The sequence below is a fragment of the Muntiacus reevesi genome, chromosome X (assembly GCF_963930625.1).
Source record: "Muntiacus reevesi chromosome X, mMunRee1.1, whole genome shotgun sequence".
Taxonomy (NCBI): domain Eukaryota; kingdom Metazoa; phylum Chordata; class Mammalia; order Artiodactyla; family Cervidae; genus Muntiacus; species Muntiacus reevesi.
In genome coordinates, this window is record NC_089271.1 from 94531074 (window position 1) to 94550466 (window position 19393).

General features: G+C 52.6%; 1 pseudogene; it reads right to left on the reverse strand.

The window, feature by feature from the left end:
* Positions 1 to 3119: 3119 nt before the first annotated feature.
* On the reverse strand, positions 3120 to 7945 carry LOC136154583 (protein EOLA1-like; annotated as a pseudogene).
* Between the last annotated feature and the right edge of the window lie 11448 nt (positions 7946 to 19393).

Below are 19393 nucleotides of genomic sequence, written 5' to 3' on the forward strand. Positions count from 1 at the left end.
GGAATTGGATGAGAAAAACGCACACATAGGTATTCCCAAAGTGAGCACTCTAGGGCCATGGGAGCAGTCTTTATGGGAAGGAATGGAAATTAAAGACAGCAACCTATGATCTGCAGTGGGATGATGTCTGGGGGTGGGCAGAGCTCAGAAGGCTGCAAGCTCAGCAAAGCGCCTGGCTGTGCCCTACCACACGGTGTCCTGGGGAGTATGTGTCTCAGGTGCTTGGGGAACAGTCAAGTGGAACGTGAAGTTGCTCCCCCTGTGCTCAAGCACATCCCTACTCTGGGGAGAGCTTGTCCTGGGGGGCAGCTAGGGCAGGACAACAGGACTCTGACTTTGGGGCCATCTGAATGGGAGCTACCAACTGACAACACCAGCCAGAAGAGACCAAAGCTGGAAGAGAGGCAAGGCCATGGCCAGGGGTCTGGGGGGTGGGAACCACCAAATTAAGCTAGGCCATACAGCCCCCTATGGACCCAATCTTCTTGGCGGGACAGTTGCCAGGGGCCCATCTAATCCCTGGGGTCTCTCTCGGTGGTAGCCAAGTTAGGACTCACCAGGGCCTGGACCTTTAGCAGAAGCCAGCCACAGGCCTGCCCATTGGTAGGGACGGGGGGTGGAGTCAGGGGCAGGTTTGTCAACCCATCCAGGGCCTGGCCCCCTGAAACAAGGGGCCTGGCAGCAGATAGGAGCCATTGCAGCCAACCTGAAACATACTTGCCTGTACTTTCAGACAAGAGACAAGCTGGGGATCTCATTCCGTCCCAGACTCCCTCCCCCACACTGGGCCAGGGCTGCCTCTCCGCATCACCTCTGTGACATCATGAACTAGTTAAGGAAGTTGACCACTTAATTGACTTCCTGGCCCATGATCCAGATTCTAGAATCTCCAGAAAGTATTTATTGGGCATCCTGACCCTGGTCTGAGACCCTTCTTCCTTGAACGTTCACTGCATGGGTAGAGAATGCTTCTGAGCTAGACTGGCTCCATGGCTTGTCAGAGTTCCCACGAGGCACGCACAGCCCCGTTGTCCCCATCAACTGATGGGGCGCCTGCAGCAGGGCACCACCCTGATATATCCCCAGATCCAAATGTCAATTCAGGGGAGGCTTTAGAGAAGCAGTGGTACCAAACAGAGAGCCCAGTTCCAGGCTCCCAAGACAGCCCGCCCCCACAGGGCCCGAACCAAGAAACAGCCAACGAGGAAGAGAACAATGCCGTCCTCATGCTGTCCTTTCCCAGGAAGCTTTGGAGGATCGTGGAGGATAACCTCTTCACCTCTGTGCACTGGAACGACGAGGGAGACATGGTAGCCATCGAGGCAGATCTCTTCCACACAGAGGTCCTCCAGCGCAGAGGTGCAGACCTCTTTGAGAGGTGCAGATCTTTGAGACAGACAGCATCAAGAGCTTCATCTGTGAACTTAACCTGTAGGGTTTCAGTAAAATCCGCCCTTTGGGTCACTCTGCAGAGAAGATGATGGTAATGTAGAAAGCCCTTCTGGGGAGACTAGACTTGATGAGCCAAGTGCTGTACAGGTTTAATTTCTTAGGATAAGTTATTCTTGTGAGAGGGTGGTTAAGGAAAGAGGAGAAAGCAGGGCCTATCGTGTTCCACAAATCCCCTTAGACAGGATCCACAGGGGTGACTCTAGACCCTGAAAGGCCACTTGATGTCAGGAACGGCCAGTAACACCTCAAGAGAGGCCGGCCCCAGGGGAGCTCTAGGGAGTGCACTTGCTAGGGCCTCATAACCTACCAGGAATGAAGAGACCTCGTCTTCATAGTTAGGCAAGGCTGGGAAGGTAGTGGGGAGGAGGGTGGCAAGGAACAGCTATTCTCCCCAAAGATGGCTAAAGTGATTAATTTCTTTCAGATCTATCGCAACTCCAACTTTCAGAGAGATAAACCTCTTCTCCTACAGAACATCCGGAGGAAAGGCAACCCCAGAACAACTGCTCAGCCCATCACCAGCGCAACAATGACCCCAAAAAGAAAGAAGCATGCAGTGGTGACCAGACGCTTTCAGTGATTCCATCGCAATGGGTCCACCCAAGAGGCTGACAAGAAGGCCCAGAACAATACACCAACTGCTGACGCAATCCTGAGCCAGTGCTCATTTCTGTTCTGTGGCCTTTGGTATATGGGCAGGGTAGCCGTGTGGGCCAGGGCAAACCATCTCCCCAGAAGCAGGGCAGCCCCAGTTGCGAGGGCACATCCAGTAATGCCACATATGTACCTACAGCTACTGCATGGTTGAGCAATGACTATGTACAACACCTATTTTTCCATCATGATGATAGCCGTTTCAGCCGTGGCCCAAAACAAGGCCCCTGAGGCGGAGGAGGAACAGGAGGAATCCTCAGATTACAAGTGTGCCCTCTGAGCAGTTTAAGAACAACCCCAATCCCTGAGCAGCCAGGTGCCCAGGGACACTCAAAACCACTCTCTTGTAATCAAAAATATATTTCTGGCTCTAATAAAGTATAGCAAAACTCCACAGGAGTAAATAAATAATCAATTGAGAACTGCGAGTCTGTGTTCTTTCTATCTGTCCATGCTATTCACATGGGGCCCTGGGTGAGCCAGATGAGGCTGGAAGCCCACACCCCAGGCAGGCCTCAATCCAGTCCCCATGGTCCCTTTTCATCTGAAGCAGCAGCATTTCAAGCCCTCAGCCAAGAGTGTGGCTCCCGAGCCAAGTGCTGAGGACAGCCCAGGACGGGCTGGTCCCTGGTCCTTGCCTGCCTCATAGTAGAAGACCCAGTCTGGCTCCTGACTGTGGGGGGTGTCACCTTCCATGAGTCATGCACCCTGAAGCAGAAGGGGCTCCTGCTGGGTCCCCCCAATGATGACACAAGTTTCTGATTAGCAGCTGAGCGTCTCCAGCTCCTGATCCAGGGGCCTCCCCAAGAGGCCCACCAGAAAGCAGGGTCACCCCACCCACCAAGGGCCTTGCAAACACATGACCCCAAACCCAAAAACAAGTACAAGGTTTTACCAGGTGGACACTAGCCCTTGTCGTTCTGCCCTCACAGCTGTGTTTAGGAGCCTGTGTTTGGACCGGGAGTGGCCAGACACTGTGACCAACACACACACTTTGTGAGCCAAGGGACACTTTAGAGCAGGGCAAGGGTCACCTGCAAGGACACACCGCGGCCTGTTTCAGGGCCTGGGGGCCTCTCTGCCTGCCAGAGGCCTCGCCGGCTGCTCAGGCTCAGGCCCGCCCCCAGCCTTCTCCATCACCCCCTGGATACCGTTCCAACATCAGGGAGTTTGGACCAGAACACAGAGGGAAAACCACTAACCAGTTTCCTAACAACACATTTCTCTCAAGCACCCAGACACAGCAGGGCCAAAATGAGTGTCGAGGCCATGTTATTGTAAAGGTCAAATTCCTGCAGACTCTCCCTGAGTCCAGAGCAGCACCACATGAGGGGAGTCCTGGCCCCCAGCCCTGCACCAAGTGGGCAGTGAACCCAAGGGTGGGGCTGATTCAGACCAAACCAGATGGGCACATCCAGGGCAGGACGGCAACTGGATGGTGTCACCATGAGCTAGTCTCTCGGTCACCTTCCACTTGAGAGCCCAGTCTGGACAGGCCTCCTGCCCAAAGGGGATCAGGTGCTCAGGGATGTCCACCTGGAAGATGTCCTTCCCAGCCTTCCCTGGGATGGGCTGCAGCAGCCACCAGGGGTTGGCGAGCACAGTCAGGTACTTCTGTCAAAGGTCGGGTAGCAGGGCTTGATTCTCCCACTTCTACATCTCGTTGGGACCTAGGTTTTCTGGGCACAGCAAAGTGACCCAATGTCCACGAGACCTGTGTGCAAAGACAGGACACAGAAGGAGAACAAGGTGATTAACAGTTGCACCTCCTAGAGACTAAGGAGGAGAACTGGGGTGAACTTGATCCTCTGGCTGAGCCTTTCAGAAGGGTTCACCTCAGCAAAGGGAATTCGGGGTGAGGCCCAGCAGGGGAGGGAGCGAAATGAAAGGTAGAGGCCTGGTACTCCACGAACCCACCAGGACAGGGGCAGCTCTCAGTCTGACGACTGCAGGTCGCAGAGACAGAGCAGGAAGGCTCCGGCAGGGAGCCTGTGGGCATCAGGTCCTCAAGCGATTCACCAACAGGCAGGTGTTGCTGTGGGGCCTCACCCCTGGGCAGTCAGGTGAGTTGCTCAGGCCTGTCTTCCAGTGGTGGGGGTGAGGAACCCAGGTTGGTTGCTGCACTGCCTATCATGATTTCTGTCGGGCACACACACACACATGGGGACATACATAGATAGACAAATGCCACGTGCAGACCTGGACACGTCTCTGTATCTCAAAACACAAACAAGGACTGAGGCCCACAGTTTTGGTCAGGGACCTCAGGCCACCATTTTCCAGCCCAGGGACCCTCACTACCCCTCTGAGGAAACCTCAGACCCACCCCGCCCCTCACCAACCAGTTCAACAGAAAATAAATGAGCATAGCCTTGGCTGAGATCCAGGGCAGCGCTAGGGGCTAAGCAGGCACCACGTCACTTGCCACCAGTCACCCCATGGCTAAACTTGTCCCTGACCCACATCAAGGCCTGGATGTAGGCGGGGTTCATCCCCAGCCTCTGCTCCAGCAGCTCCTGCCAGGCTGGATCCTCCCAGTCCTGGTGCTCAATGTGGACAGCCAGGGTTCAGTGCTGGGTCCACAAAGCATGGACCGCCACCTTGTCTACGGGGTCTTGACACCATTTAAGATGAGACCTGCATAAGGCTGTCGGAAGGACAGACAGCTGAACTTCACTTTCCAGGGTCTCATGTGGTTGTGGAAACAAACCACAAAGGTCAGGAGCCTGACACAGCAGTCTCCAAGCTCAAATCCCTGGGCCGGACATCAGCCCCACATGTCTGAGCATCCTCCAAGCCTGCTGACACAGAGGGGAGGGTCACAGAGGGCTGGCTCCTTCCATCCGTCTCCACGTGGTCTGATGATAGGGGGGTGGTGTCCATCACATGCAGTCTGTGGGGAGGTCGGGAAGGAGGGCAGGACAGCAGGAGAGAGGCACGAGGTGAGATCCAAGACAGAGGGACTCGAAACCCTGGGAGCACTGAGGAGGGAGGATGGGTCCCCTGGCTTCAAAGCCCAGTGGCCAGGCTTTGGTCCTCTCCCAGCAAAGACAGGCACAGTCCTGGGCTTGGCTTGTCCCATCCCTGGTACAAAACCCCATGCCTCAGCTCCCCAGCCACATCCCTACCCAGGCTCTGCAGATCCCCCATCTTAGCCCAGGACTACTGAGTGCAGATCCGTGCTAACCAATCTGGCCTCGGCCCTGAGGCCACCCTGGACCTCACTTGGCCCTGCCACGTGTCTTCCCCACGCCTTTCAGAGCCACCTTCATTCCAGCCCTTCCCGTACCACTTCCTCCACTCTCGGCCGATGCCCTGGACCCTGCCCAGAGCCTAGAGAAAGAAAGAAGGAGAGCAGGATCTACTGGAATGGGCACGATCTGTGTCCTTGCCAGGGCCTGGGATGGCAGGGAACACAGAATTCAAACTTCAAATAATCCACTAGGTTACTGTCACCTCGTTCGATGGCTGAGGAGGCACCAAGAGATAAAGAGATAGCCCATGACTGCAGGGGACCTGACCACAGGCAATCCATACATACTCACATTTATTCTTGTATCTGGAGCGGGGTCTCTGCTTATTGTATGGTGGAGAGTCAGATAAGCACAGCCATGGGCCTGAACCCCAGCAGGGTCTCAGCACCTAGCAGGGAGCCTACATTTCCACGAGACAGTGAGGACAGGGACAAAGCCCAGAGGAACCCAGCCTAGAGCCTCCTGGGCCTTTCCTTCCCTGACCACAGAAGACAGACAGTCCTCACAGGCCCACAAGGCTCCACGTGATCTGGCTCCTACCCTGGCGACCTGCTCTCCTCGCCCCTGGATTCACCCCCAGTAGCTACAAAGGTCGTCCTTCCATCCTTAGAACATTCCAGTGTGTTCCTACCTCAGAGCCTTTGTAGGTTGTGAGGAGTCACATCATGTCCTTTCAGATTCAGGTGCTGGTGTCTCAATCCCAAGTACCTCAGCGTGAACTTACAGGCAAAGGAAAGGTCTTCACAGAGCTGATGGGGTCAAGTGAGCTCATTAGGTTGGACCCTGCTCTAACAGGACAGCTGTCCCCATACAAAGGACACAGTTAGAGACAGACGGGTACACAGGAGAAACGGGGTGAAGAGGAAGTGGAGCTCTCCAAGCCCAGACACACCCACCAAGGCCAGCAATGCCCTGGATGTGAGTGGGGAGAGATGGGACAGACTCTCCACAGTTCTCATGATAGCCAACATCAGCCAACACCTCGACCTCAGCTGCTGGCCTCCTGAATGAACACGGTTCACAGATTGAGCCACCCAGCCTGTGGGACCCTGACATGACTGCCGGAAAATGAAGCCAGAGGGTCAGCCCTGTCCGGACATCTCTCCACAGGAGCAAGGAGGGAGTAAAGGGATGGCTTATCCAGTCCCAGCACCTCAGGCACACTCCTCCACGTCTGCACATCTTCACGTGTCTGTTTTCACCCTTACATGGTGTCTGTTTACACCTCCCAGTGTCTGGGGTCCCACAAGTTACCGATGCTTCCCTCCTGATGGAAGGGAAGGGAAAACTCATTTGCCAATACAACCACTTGACATGACCACACACTCACTGAAGAGCTATGCAGGAGGAGGCCTGGGGCACAGGGCGCACATCCGAGATGCTGATACACACCAGCAAATGGCCTTCCACAAAGGCTTTCCCCGTTTCCACTCCCCCAACCACAGGCAAGAGTGTTATGTCCTCACGCCCTGGCTGGCACTGAGCATCATCATTCAGTTGAAAGTTTCCCCATGTGCTGGGTGACAAAGGGTCACACTGTTCACTGGGTCTGGCTTGGTACAAGGGACCTGGCTGGCCCCTGGGGTTTGATCATTGCTATGTCTTCTACTGGAGTATGTGATTTGATCCCAGGCTTGCCCAGTTTCTGCCATTCAGTTTCTCAGCCAACCTTACCCCTTCCTCCTGAGTGACTCCAAATCTCACCTGTATGGGTGGAATCCCTGAATAAGAAGTGGCTGCAAGCACTCCTATGGCTGAAGCAGAGGGTGCCTACTTGGTGGCTAGAGTAGAAAACACTCTTCTGCCTGCTTGACTGGGCATCTTCACCTTCACGAGGACCAGAGCAACAGGGAGAAAGTCACCAGTGACAATACAGCAATCTTGGACAACAAGCCACCACAGTCTTCTCCTCGGCGGGGTCCTCAGACCATGGGGTCCCAGGAGGGCCCAACTGATGAGAAACACACATGCAGGTTCCCTCAAGGTGTGTTCTGCTCATCACAGCAGCTGGCTTGTCCCCAGAATGCCTCAGCCTGCAGCACAGAAACCCATCCTCCAGGAGTGATGGTGATTTACAGCCCAGGAAACCCCGCAAAGAACAAGAGAAAACGACTCCTCTGCTCACTCTGCCACTCTGGAAGAATCTGGGGGCCACCACAGTCAGTGGGCCACCCTCCATGGACTTGTGGTTGGTCCCCACCAGGAGGGGAACTGCAGACAAGCAACTGAGCCCTGCTTGTCAGGGTCAGGCTCCGGTGGAGATGACTCACAGTGGGCGGGTGGGACTAGTGTGAGGTCACAGTCCAGGGTCAGGGTAGGAGGCTGGAGGGCAGGTCTTTTGGCATCTTCCCATGTGTGCCCCAGAGCATCACCGGGATGCACACGTGAAAGGAAAGCAGGCGGGGGCTGTGGCCCGTGGAGGGGGCCAGGATGTCCGGCTTGGCCCCCTGGAGAGGTTCCTGGAAACCCCCGCCTGGAGGTACCTTCTGAGCATGAGGCAGGTCCCGCCTTCCTGCAAGCAGAGTGAGTCGCGGGTGCTTTGGTATGGCTGGGTTGTGGTACCAGGCAGGACAGTGGTCCGCCATTGGGACCGAGACCACTGACAGTACTGGCTGGCCTCAGTCGTGTTGCACCCACAAATACTGATTGTGTATGGCTTCCCTTACTCACGTAGGCAGGCAGGTATGCAGGCACAATGTTACGTAGACATGCACATACGAACAAAGGCACATTCCCTCGCCGGCCCTGTCCACTAGGCGACAAAGTAAGATCCGTCAGGCTCTGAGGCATCTAGAAGGTCAGGCCGGGAGGAGCCTTGAGACCAGCGGCCTGGAGCACAACGGGGAGGAGGACCAGGAAGTGAGGGGAGGAAGTTGGAGGAGAAGGGCTAGGAGTCTGGGGCTGAAGTGTGGGAAAGTCCTGGGTGAGGAGGAGCCTCTGGAGAAGGAGCTGGGGTGGGGTGGGGCTGGGGCTGGGGTGGAACCACCTGAGGTGTGGTGGGGCTGACAGGGATGAAGCTGTGGGTCCAGGGAACCCACAGAGAGTTCAGCTTCATGGTCGAGGCCAGACTGTGCCCTTTTCAGCCCTTGCCATAGGCGTCCAGTCATGATGGAGGCCAGACTGTGCCCTTTCCAGCCCTTGCCATTTGCGTCCAGTCCATGAGACTCGGTGAGAGTCAAAGTGACCATGACCCAGTGTCCTCAGTGACTGCATCTGAGCTTCAGAGTGGACCCCAGGGGCCAGGGAAGCAGGGAGAGGGGCGGCTTCTGGGCGGAGTTCCCCATCTCTGGGCTGAAAGCCCAGGCTGGCTCCCCTCCAAGCCACCCTGGGACTGCTGGCCCAGTGCTGAGCAACAGTTTATCTGTTCTTTTGCAGATGTGAAGGAAAATCCTCACTATGTTGCCTGCTGCCCCTGGGACCTGAGATGTCTCAGAGAAAGGCAGCTTCACCTTCAAAACTGTTTCTTGTCCTCTTCCTCTCGTCTGGGGGCTCAGCCCACCCAGGGCAGCCACCTGACTCGACTCTTGACCGCCGCCCTGCCTGCTATGTCCCTGTTTCCCAAGTGCCTGATCACAGTAAATGCTCCTCTTCCTGTCCCCATTGCTACTAGCTCAGCTCAGGCCTCGTGGCCTGGGGCCCCCCAACATCCTGGACCCCTTCTCTCTCCCCTCCTCCAGCTGGTGCTACACACACCATTGATTCTTTGTCACACCACATGTACATCTGTCCTCAACCCCGGATGGAAAGAACAGTGGAGCAATCTCTTGAATAAGTCCTAACCCGTCCGTGGTGCCCTGGAGGACTTCCAGTGGTCCCAGGTCTCCTTCCTCATTGCCCAGCACTCTGGGTGGCTGTGCTGGCCCTGCACTCTGTGCAGAGCTCATCTGGGACTCCACGGTTTGTCATGCAGTTCTCTCCCTGGACCTCTGGCTCCTCTTGTCCTGACAACCTACTGTCCTCCTTCCAGGCATGACTGTAGCATACCTTTTCCGTCTTCCCGAGTGTTAGGTGCTGTCATCTGGGATTTCTGGGGCACCCTGCATCTTTCTGCTGCTGCCTTTGCCCTCCTCTTCCTCCCAGGCTGTGGCTGCTGTGCATCAGTTTGAAATCCTGAGGGTCACCAAGTCCCAGGAAGGCAGGGTGGGTGTCTCACTGGTTCCTGTTAGCCAGGCACCCACGCAACTGCTGCCACAGGAATGTTGAGTCTGAGCAGTGCTTTTCTTTCCAGCAGGCAGCCTGCTCTCTCCTTGAATAAGCCTCCCAGCCACGAGTTGAGGGGCAGAAACTGCCTCCTGGATTTGAGGCCTCAGCTCTGCAGGGACCCGAGCGATGACCACACCCAACTCCCTCATGCTAGTGCCCTGCTCCTTGCCCCAAGAGTGGTTACCAGCTACCTCCAGACACCCGAGAACCTCCTGGTAGTGGTTTCAGATCATGAAGGAGGGTCTTTTGAATGGTGGGTGGGCTGCTGCTGTTCCTCCAAATCCTGGCTTTGAACTAGATCTTGCCCAGTGAACTGGAGACCTATGATGTGTAGCTGCTGATAGGGGCAGCTGTGAGGACCTGTGGCATTTCTCTGCACCCATCCCTTCCCTGCTGCTGGCCCCAGCTTTCTTCACATGCACAGATATGTGGACTTAGCCATGGGGAGTGCTGTCTCCCACCCCATCTGTGTCTCTGAGGCTTGGTGAGGGTTCCACTTTGCTCCTGCTCTGCATTTGCAGCAGCACTGACCTGGGAATGCTCGATCCAGATTCTCGGTTTCCCTTGTGTCCTCCTTGGCCGATGTGGTTTCCTCTCTGAAATGCCTGTTGCCCATTTCTCTGCTGAGCTGTGTGTCCATTCTGTGCTGAGTTGTGGGCACTTCTTTCAGGGTCTGGGTGTTTATCCCGCCCTGGTGTTTGTATTGCAGATTCATCCTCTTCTGTTTGCAGGCTAGCAATGAACTCAGTGTTCACCTGGTCTCTCGGAGCTGTAAGTGCCCTACAGGTCAGCACATGTCCGTCAGGCCCTTCCACTGGGGGCCACTGTCTACCCCCAAGCTTGGCACCTGGGGCAAGCAGTCCCCAAGGAGATACTACCCTGGCATCCAGCACTCTGCCCATGAGAGTGGGCTCCTTCAAGTCCGTGTCAGTCTCTTAGACCCAGCCTAGCTTTAGCTCTGGGCCTTGGACTCCTGCATGCAGGACAAACCCAGGGGCAGCTGTGTAGCTTTGGGAGGTTAGCAGACCTACTTGCCCTCTATCCCCAGGGCAGCACCCGTTGACCACATCCCTCTCCATGGGGCCCAGATGAAGGGGCCATCCTGAGAACTGGACACATTTCTGATTTCATCTCAGCTCTACTGCATATCTTTGAGAGGACGCAGCACACATGGGAGCTGCAGACACGGATTGCCACTCTGCTGCCGCTGCTCGGGGTGCTGACTGCCCAGGAGATGGGGCACCACTCAGGGGGGTGGGGGAGCTTCTCTGAGCCTCTGGCACTGTCCTGCTCGCACTCACATCACAGGCCTTTATATCACGTCTGACCTGGGAGTGAGAGATGCTGGTTTCCACGTGTCCATCACTCCCATGCTCTGGGGTCTATGTGCTCTTCACTGTCTTCCATCTGGGCAGGTTGGCCACGACCCACATGCTATGCCCCCCAGCACTGGAGGGGGCTTCTGGACACCAGGCTGCAGCCCACTGAACGGATCCAGCAGGTTAGTTTGTGAGATCGAGGACCACGGAGGGCGGATATGAGTGTGCATTGCCATCCCATATCCATGGTGAGAGGACTTCGGTGAGTGGACTCTCTTGCTCTGGGTGAGAGCCCCGTCTGGCTACCCTTTGAGTACTTGTGTGCCCACCATGGTAACTTGGCCAAACCCAGAGAGGGTGTGAGAAGTCAGGGCCCATGAGGCCCCACCAGAGGTGTGAAGGTTCTCCAGTTCATGAGTGGGGCGTGTATCACCCCCCCCCCCTTTTCCGTGTGTTTCTCTTTTACTCGATGGAGTTCACTCAGGGTTTCCATTCGGCCTTACCATCTTTCCCTCACATCCCCAGGTTCTGAAGGACTTCTCGACTGATGTCTCACTAAACCCTGCACCTGGCTGTGGGGGATACTGCATTCCAGGCTCTCCCAGCTCAAGAACGACTGACAAATCTTCCAGATTGGCCCTGTGTCCCTTGCCCCTTGATGCCCCTGTGCCTAGAAACCCCAGCCCAGGCGGGGTCATCTCAAAGTGGCCACAGAGTCAGTGTTAATTGTGTCTCTCATGTTGGTGTCAAGTTGACACTGTGTCTGGCAACCTCCACTCCTCTGGTGGTCCTACCTCCCTGCGTGGGTTCACCATCTCAGAGCCCGAGGTCCCTTTGGGAGGGGCTGGAATCATTCCTATGTCTGTTTGCTGTGGAGCATCAGCATCCTTCTCCTGGGACCCACCTCATCCCTGTTCCTCAGTTCCAGACCTGAGAACTGGCTTGGGGGCCAAACCTGGGCAAGGGATCTTGACCTGTTTACTGGGGTGGCTTCGCTTGGCCTCAGTGTCATTTTGAACTGTACCTTGGTTGGTTGCCTACTGATTGAGCCTCCAGGAGGCTGCGTTGCTTTGATCACATGCCTAACTTTGTGGGGCATGGCCAGCCTCCTGGGAAGTGGCTGCCATCGTCATGGTCCCTGGCTCCTGGCTGCTCAGTGAGACCTTGTGCTCCCTGCTGCAGTCCCTGGGCAGCAGGCATGGGGGGAGGGGTGTGTCGTCCATCTCCTCCATCACCAGGCCTGATGAGCCTGGCCTGTGTTGCACAGTGACTTCGCTCTACTTGGCGGCCTGGCAGTAGGTGACCAGCTCTTCCTGTGGTTCTTTGGGTCTCATGCTGGTAGTGCTATAGGTCCTGCCGCAGACTGGAGTGGCCAGCTCCCCTGCTTCCTGGGAAGGAGGGCACCTGTGACAGAAGACTCTGGTCAAATTGGCTCCCTTGGGGGTGGGGGGGCACTAGCTCTTTATGGGGTGGGGTAGGTGGGCTGCTGCCACAGGCTCAGAAGTTCAAAGATGTCTGGGATGTCATGGTCTTCTGGGGCCTGCCTCCCAGTCTCCCTGGCCCTTGTGTCAGGGATGCATATTTTCCTGAGAGGACGTCTGATGCCAGCGGGTCAAGGTTGCCTTGGTAGAATGTTCAGTCTCTTTGAGGTTCAGTCACTCCTGTTGAATCCTGGGCCAATGTTTGTCCACTGCCTGAAGCTTTGGCAGCTACCAGGGAGACCCTGTCCCCCCCCCCCCAACCTTGGGTCTCACTGTACTTCATCCTAGGCAGGTCATCCCCCTGCAGACAGCAAAGCAAAGAATCCACTCTCCTCTATTCCTCCCATGTTCCACACACTTAGATCTTTTCACTTACCTGGAAACTCCTCTCCCCCACCAGTCCAGCGAAAGTTCTAGCAGCTGGGCTGTGGCCTTGAGCCCAGGGCTGAGAGCACCACAGACTACCCCCAGGATGGGTCCTCATAACCAGTGGGGCAGGGGATGTCAACCTTGTACCAAGGCCCCATCTCACCACCTCTCATCAGACCACTCCAGGGCCAGCCTTCTCAGGATGGGTCCTTCATGAGGCCGTTCTCATGGGTTGTGGGGGGGAGTTGATACTGGAGGCTGACTGGGGATGCATCATCAAGAGGAGAGGGAGCAGGCAGGGTTGAGCAGGGCATCCCTTCACATGCGATATTGACCTGACAGTTCCTGCCAGCCTGTCAGGAGGTGCAGAGCACAGACAGGTATTGGAGGTGTCCACAGTGGGCCCTGGTGGTCGGGCCATCACTGTGCCTGAGGCCTCTTGATCACTACTGACAGAGCAGGAGAACTGACACCAGGAATTGGTGCCTGAGCGGTGGCTGTGTGTATACACGGGACGCCAAGTGCCTTTGCTTGGGTGGCACTATGCTCCACCATGCATGCAGCTTAGTGGGAGGGGCTCTTGGTGTCTTTTGCATCAGACAACTTCCGGGTTGGGGATGAGAACTGCTTCCAGTGTGCTGGCTACCCAGTCATCTGCTAGCACCGGTGTAAGTACAGCCTGATGGGAGAGGGCAGGTCTGGGTGCCAGACCTCACAAGGCAAAGCGCATTCAAATCCAAGGACACCTGTCGTGCAAGAGGCTCCTCCACTGTGCAGGGCGTCAAGTGTCTACTCACCTCTGCATCACTCAAGGCTGGGGGTGGGGAGGCTGGAGTGCATCTTCCAGGTAGACCTGTAAAGAGTAGAGCCTGAAATGAGGCAGAGGTTGGGGATCATGAAGAGTGGGGAAATGGATGCTGACTCATATCAAGGGACCATGGAGGGCTTTTTAGATGAGTTGCCATCTGGATTGGGTCTTGTAGTGAAGAGGGTCCCTTTGGCTGGGAAATTGGGGAAGGGCCACCAGAAGGGAAAGGCTACCCACTCCAGTATTCTGACCTGGAGAATTCCGTGAACTGTCTACTGCATAGTTCATGAGGTAGCAAAGAGTTGGACATGACTGAGTGGTTTTCACTTACTTTCACATAGTTGATTAACAATGCTGTGTCCATTTCTGGTGTATAGCAAGGTGATTCACTTTATATATATATACAAAGTGTTTTATATATATAAAAGTATCTATATATAAAAGAAGTATATATATATATATATATAAAATGTGTATGTGTATATATATATATATATAAAGTGTTTTATATATATAAAACACTTCCTGATTCTTTTCCATTATAGGTTATTGCAGATATTGAGTATAGTTCCCTGTTAGATACAGTAGGACCATATTTATGCATTTTATACATTGGTATTCAGTCGTTCAGCTGTGTTCAACTTTGTGACTCAATGGACTGCAGCACAGAAGGCTTCCCTATCTTTCACTCTCTCCCAGAGTTTGCTCAAACTCATGTCCATTGAGTTCATGATGCCATCCGATCATCTCATCCTCTGCACCCTCTTCTCCTTCTGTCTTCAGTCTTTCCCAGCATCAGGGTCTTTTCCAGTAAGTTGGCTCTTCACATCAGGTGCCCATAATATTGGAGCTTCAGCTTTAGCATCAGTCCTTCTAATGAATATTCAGGCTTGATTTCTTTAGAATTGACTGACTTGGTCTCCTTGCTGTCCAAGGGACTCTAAAGAGTCTTCTCCAGCACCACAGTACTACTATTTTATACCAGTAGTGTGTATCTGTTAATCCCAAACTCCTAATTTATCCCTTCCCCTGCTTTTTCCCTTTGGTAACCAAAAGTTTCTTCTCTGAGTCTGTTTCTGCTTTGCAAATAATTTCATTTGTATCATCTTTTGAGATTCCATCAATAAGTGATATCATAGAATATTTGTCTTTCTCTTTCTGACATACTCCACTTAGTATGATAATCCCTAGGTCCACCCATGTTTTCGCAAATGGTATTACTTCATTATTTTTCATGGCTGAGCAGTATTCCTCTGTGTGTGTGTGTGTTTGTGTGTTTCTGTGTGTGTGTGTTCCACATCTTTATCCATTTATCTGTTGATGGGCACTTACATTTCTTCCATATCTTACCTATTGTAAATAGTGCTGCAATGAACATTGGGGTGCATGTATGTTTTCAAACTAGAGTTTTTGTCTTTTCCTGGTATATATTCATGAGTGGGATTGCTGGATTATATGGTAGTTCTGTTTGTAGCTGTTTAAGGAACCTCCATACTGTTCTTCATATTGAGTGTACCAACTGACTATTCCCTCAACAGTGTACAAGTGTTCCCTTTTCTCTGCATCCTCTCTAGCATTTATTCTTCGTAGATTTTTTGATGACGGTCATTCTTTCCAGTGTAAGGTGATACTTCACTGGAGTTTTGATTTGCATTCGTCTAATAATTAAGAATGTTGAGCATCTTTTCATGTGCCTTTTGGACATCTGTGTCTTCTTTGGAGACATGTCTATTCAGGTGTTCTGACCATTTTTTGATTGGATTGTCTTTTTTTTTTTTTTTTCAGCTTCAGTTTTAATTAAAGGTGGTTAGTAATAAGAGCTTCCCTGGCAGAAACTCCAGGCAGTGCTTGAAGGATATGAATATAAAAATGTGCTAAACCTAATATGTCAATACACTGTAAAGCATTTCTTTCCCATTTTCTCCTCTGACCATTTCTGCCTTTATCTTTCTAATTTTCTCAAGGCATGGAGATGTCAGATACATAGCAATAGATATTAAAATGGATTCTTAACTCTCATTATCACAAAGAAATAGCAACCAAATTTGCATGTTCTGTGCCTTGAGCTTATAGCAGGAGCCCAGGCACTGGCACAGAAGTCCATTATTTGTACCCTACGGATCCGTGAGGGTAGACAGCTACTTTTTTTAGTGGATGTGTGTCCATGTAGCTCATAGGGTGGGCCAATGCATAGGGCACATAGAGGGGCTGCTTATTTTTGCTCATGATGCAAATTACATCACCCAGAGCCTGAACTTTGGAATCCAGAGACCTGGGTTTGGACATCAGCTCTTCTTTTGCTGTGTAGCCTTGGCACTTGCTATCTCTGGGTGTCTCTCTCCTCTGTTGAAAACCAGGTAGCACAAAACACTGCTCAAGGCTTTTCCAGGGTATAGCCTTGAACATAATGTGGTCTCCTACTGGGGCTCAGGGTCTGTCTTTGCTTCTACTTCTGCAGGTGGGAGGTTATTCCAGCAACACTGCATATGAAGATTTTTCTTGATTCCCAGGCTTTTTAAATTTCAGAATTCTCTAACAGTGTTCAAGGGACTATAATGTGATCTTTTTAAAATTCCTTTATGCTATTTGGAAGATCTCAGTTGTGCACATAGAAAATGAGATGATTGGTCCAGAACAGTGATTCTCCAACCTTTGTGTCCATAGGATATCTGACTGGGGGTGTTCAACCTCCCAAACAAATCAGAGGCAGGCTGCTCAGCTGAAGTGAGGCCTGCTCCCCATGCCCCTTCTTCCTAATCTCTTCCTGGCTCACTCCTTATAGAGGCACCCCCCAGAGTGTGCCACAGAACACAGTTTGAAAACCAGTGACCTAGATCTCAGGCTTCAGTGTGCATTCAGGTCCCTGAGTGATCTTGTCAAATATGGCTTCTGACTCATATGTTCTGAGGGGGACCTGAGATTCTGTGCTTCTCACCAGATCCCAATTGATGCCTAAGTGTCTGGTCCATGGATAGCATTTTGAAAAGCAAGGTTCTGATCACAGACTGCCTTTGACGTTTCACATCCTTTCATTTGGAGTTCTTACTGTTATTCTGACTGCACCATAAATAAAAATCTGTGTTGAATGAGTGTTTCTACTAAGTGCAAAATCCTCAACTATACAGATGTGGAAATTGACCTGGGATATGAAGGAGTCAGGAAGTACTTTTTTCTCAACTATTTCTGAAACATCTGTATAATATTTTCTGAAGAACACAATTTGGGTTAAGAAGCTGTTACACTTTGATAAGAAAAGTTGCACTTTGATCTGGTTGTAGTCTGGATCATAGCCAAAGTGTTAGTTGATGAGTCATCTCTGACTCTTTGCGACCCCATGGACTGTAATCCACCAGGCTTTTCTGTCCATGGAATTTCCAAGGCAAGAATACTGGAGTGGGTAGCCATTCCTTTCTGCAGGGGATCCTCCTGACCCAGGGATCGAACCTGGGTCTTCTGCATTGCAGGCAGATTCTTTACCATCTGAGCCACAAGGTAAGCTAATGGACACTTTTCCAAGGGAACTTCTGATGGAAACAAGTGACCTACTTTCAGACCCTGGCTGAGGCCTGTCTCCACACTCTAGGTCTAAGTGAAGGTTCAGAATTGTGGACAGTAACCAGAAAAAAAAAAAAGAATTGTGGACAGCTGTTGGTGTGTCTGGCATGCATGTGCTTTCTTGATAGTCTTAATGACATGGCATCTAGAAAGATACCTTCATGTAAGTGGCCTCCACCCTTTCTGTCCATTATTGAGTTGAGAGTTCCAGGTTCAGTGTTGGTAGAGTGTTCTGTCTTCTGCACTCTGCTGGGACTCCTCCTGTGTGTGTCCAGAAGACCGGATGCTTTGACAGTCTGTAGGGCTTTGCTTGTCAGTCTGTGTCTGTTTCAATTCAGAAACAACATGGCTAAGGTGGGGAACCTACTTTAGCAAGGAGACAAAAGCTCAGTTGCTAGAGTAGCCAGTGTGTTGAAATGTCATGTATCCTTTATAGAATATGGAAGGAGAACAGTGTGTGCTCTGTGGTATTGCCCAAGCCCTTCATTAAGAAGGATGACCACTTTCCCATAAGGGTGGAGGCGGCATGTGCATCATCTGAGGAAGTAAGGTAAGACTGAACACCAGGGAGGCTGGATCCAAACACAGAGGTGTTCCTTTTGTGGTCAGTCAGTGAGGGGAAGAGTCTGGTGGGTTTGTGTTCCCAGGACTTGTTGATGGGCTTCTTTAGCATCAGGCATATGAGAAGCACAAACAGAATGTGCCCAACCTCACTCCTTCAGATGTGGACAATCTGGTGACTGGTCTGTCAATAGCTCTGTTAATGGCCACTAGTCACCTTCCTTCCTTCTTTGATCCCCTCACTCTCAGGTGTGTAAGCACCTCCTTGGTGCCTGGTGTTGGATCTGCAAAGTTGGAGAAGATGGGGAACTTGCTGACAAGCTCCAGACAAGTGGAGCACAAGGAGCCTTCTGAACGGCTCAGCTCCTAGTATCTGGAATCTCTGAGTAGTGATGCCAGTGATGGTGGCACAGGTGCCATGGAGTTCAGTGTGTGTCTGAAGTACTGACCCAGAGGGCATTCCCTTCTCATTGTATCCCCAGAGTGTTCGGGTCACCACAGGTACACGTGGAGGGCCTGTGCCTGAGCCTTCCTTGCACACCTTCAACGAAGCATGAGAGTCTATTTTCCCAGTCACCCTTCTCCCGCTCAGGTCCCCCTGGCATAAAGTCAGCAGTTAGGAGTAGAGGAATCTCAGGAAGAATCCTTAAGAAGTTTCTGGAAGAATACCCTGTTCATCCAGTGCTTCCTGAGCTCTCTTAAACCCAGGGCCCTTGGTGACATGACACAGGCTGATTTCTAATCCCTCTCCAGCTGCTGCCACCTAGGCCACCCTGGTAGTATAACCACGAATCCTAAAACACAGCTTTCCTGGAAGTTGACCCCTGACTTCCACAACTTGGTGTTCGAATACCTGCCAAGCTCTGGCCTCATCTTGCCCATCTGTCAAATGAGGTCAATGCAAACAGTTCTGGGCCCAGGTCCAGCCATTGCTCTCCACGCTTCTCAGGGCTCCGACCCCCACCGTGGGCCTTCCTCCCTTCCTCAGAGCAGCACTTCCCCCTGCCTCCTAGATGGTCATGGCCTTGCCTCCACTCCACACTGCTGCTCAATGCAGATCCCTCCCTACTCACATCCTGTGTCCTCCTGAAGCCTCAGAGGCTGACTTCAGGACCATTCCTTCCTCCCCACCACCTTCCAAAACCCTGTCTATAGTACTCTTTTGTGAAAGGTTATTTTGGGCGATTTCTGTGTGTGTGTGTTTGTGTGTGTGCGTGCGCGCAACCTTCCAGAACCTTCCCTATAATACTCTTTTTGTGCAAGGATACCTTGGTTGGCTTCTCTGTGTGTGTATGTGTGTGCATGCACGTGTGTGCATGCACAGTTACACCACAAACCCTCTGAGGATAAAGACTCCACCCAGTTTACCTTGGTACTGTCCCCAGAGCTGCCTCTGCATAGCAGGCATGTACCAGTTCTGTCTGTTGGCTTAGAGTCACTTAGCACTCATCAACTCTGTTGTACCACTCTGGACTCGGCAGGTGATGAGATGGGCCCCGCCCAGGCATCAGTGTGTGCGAGGCAGGTAAGCAAGGCAAGTATGTCAGTAATCTCATTGGATGCAGGGCCACTCTTTGTAGAAACATCTGAAGTGCTAGGATGCCTCTCCCTGCAAGAAGAGGAAGGCGGGCTCTGAGTAGTACACTGCAGAGTGGGTAGGGAGTGAATGGTAGCAAGACAGGAGTCTACCCCCAAGGGGTCAGTTCTGACTCCTACACTAGTGACCTGCTCCCTTTC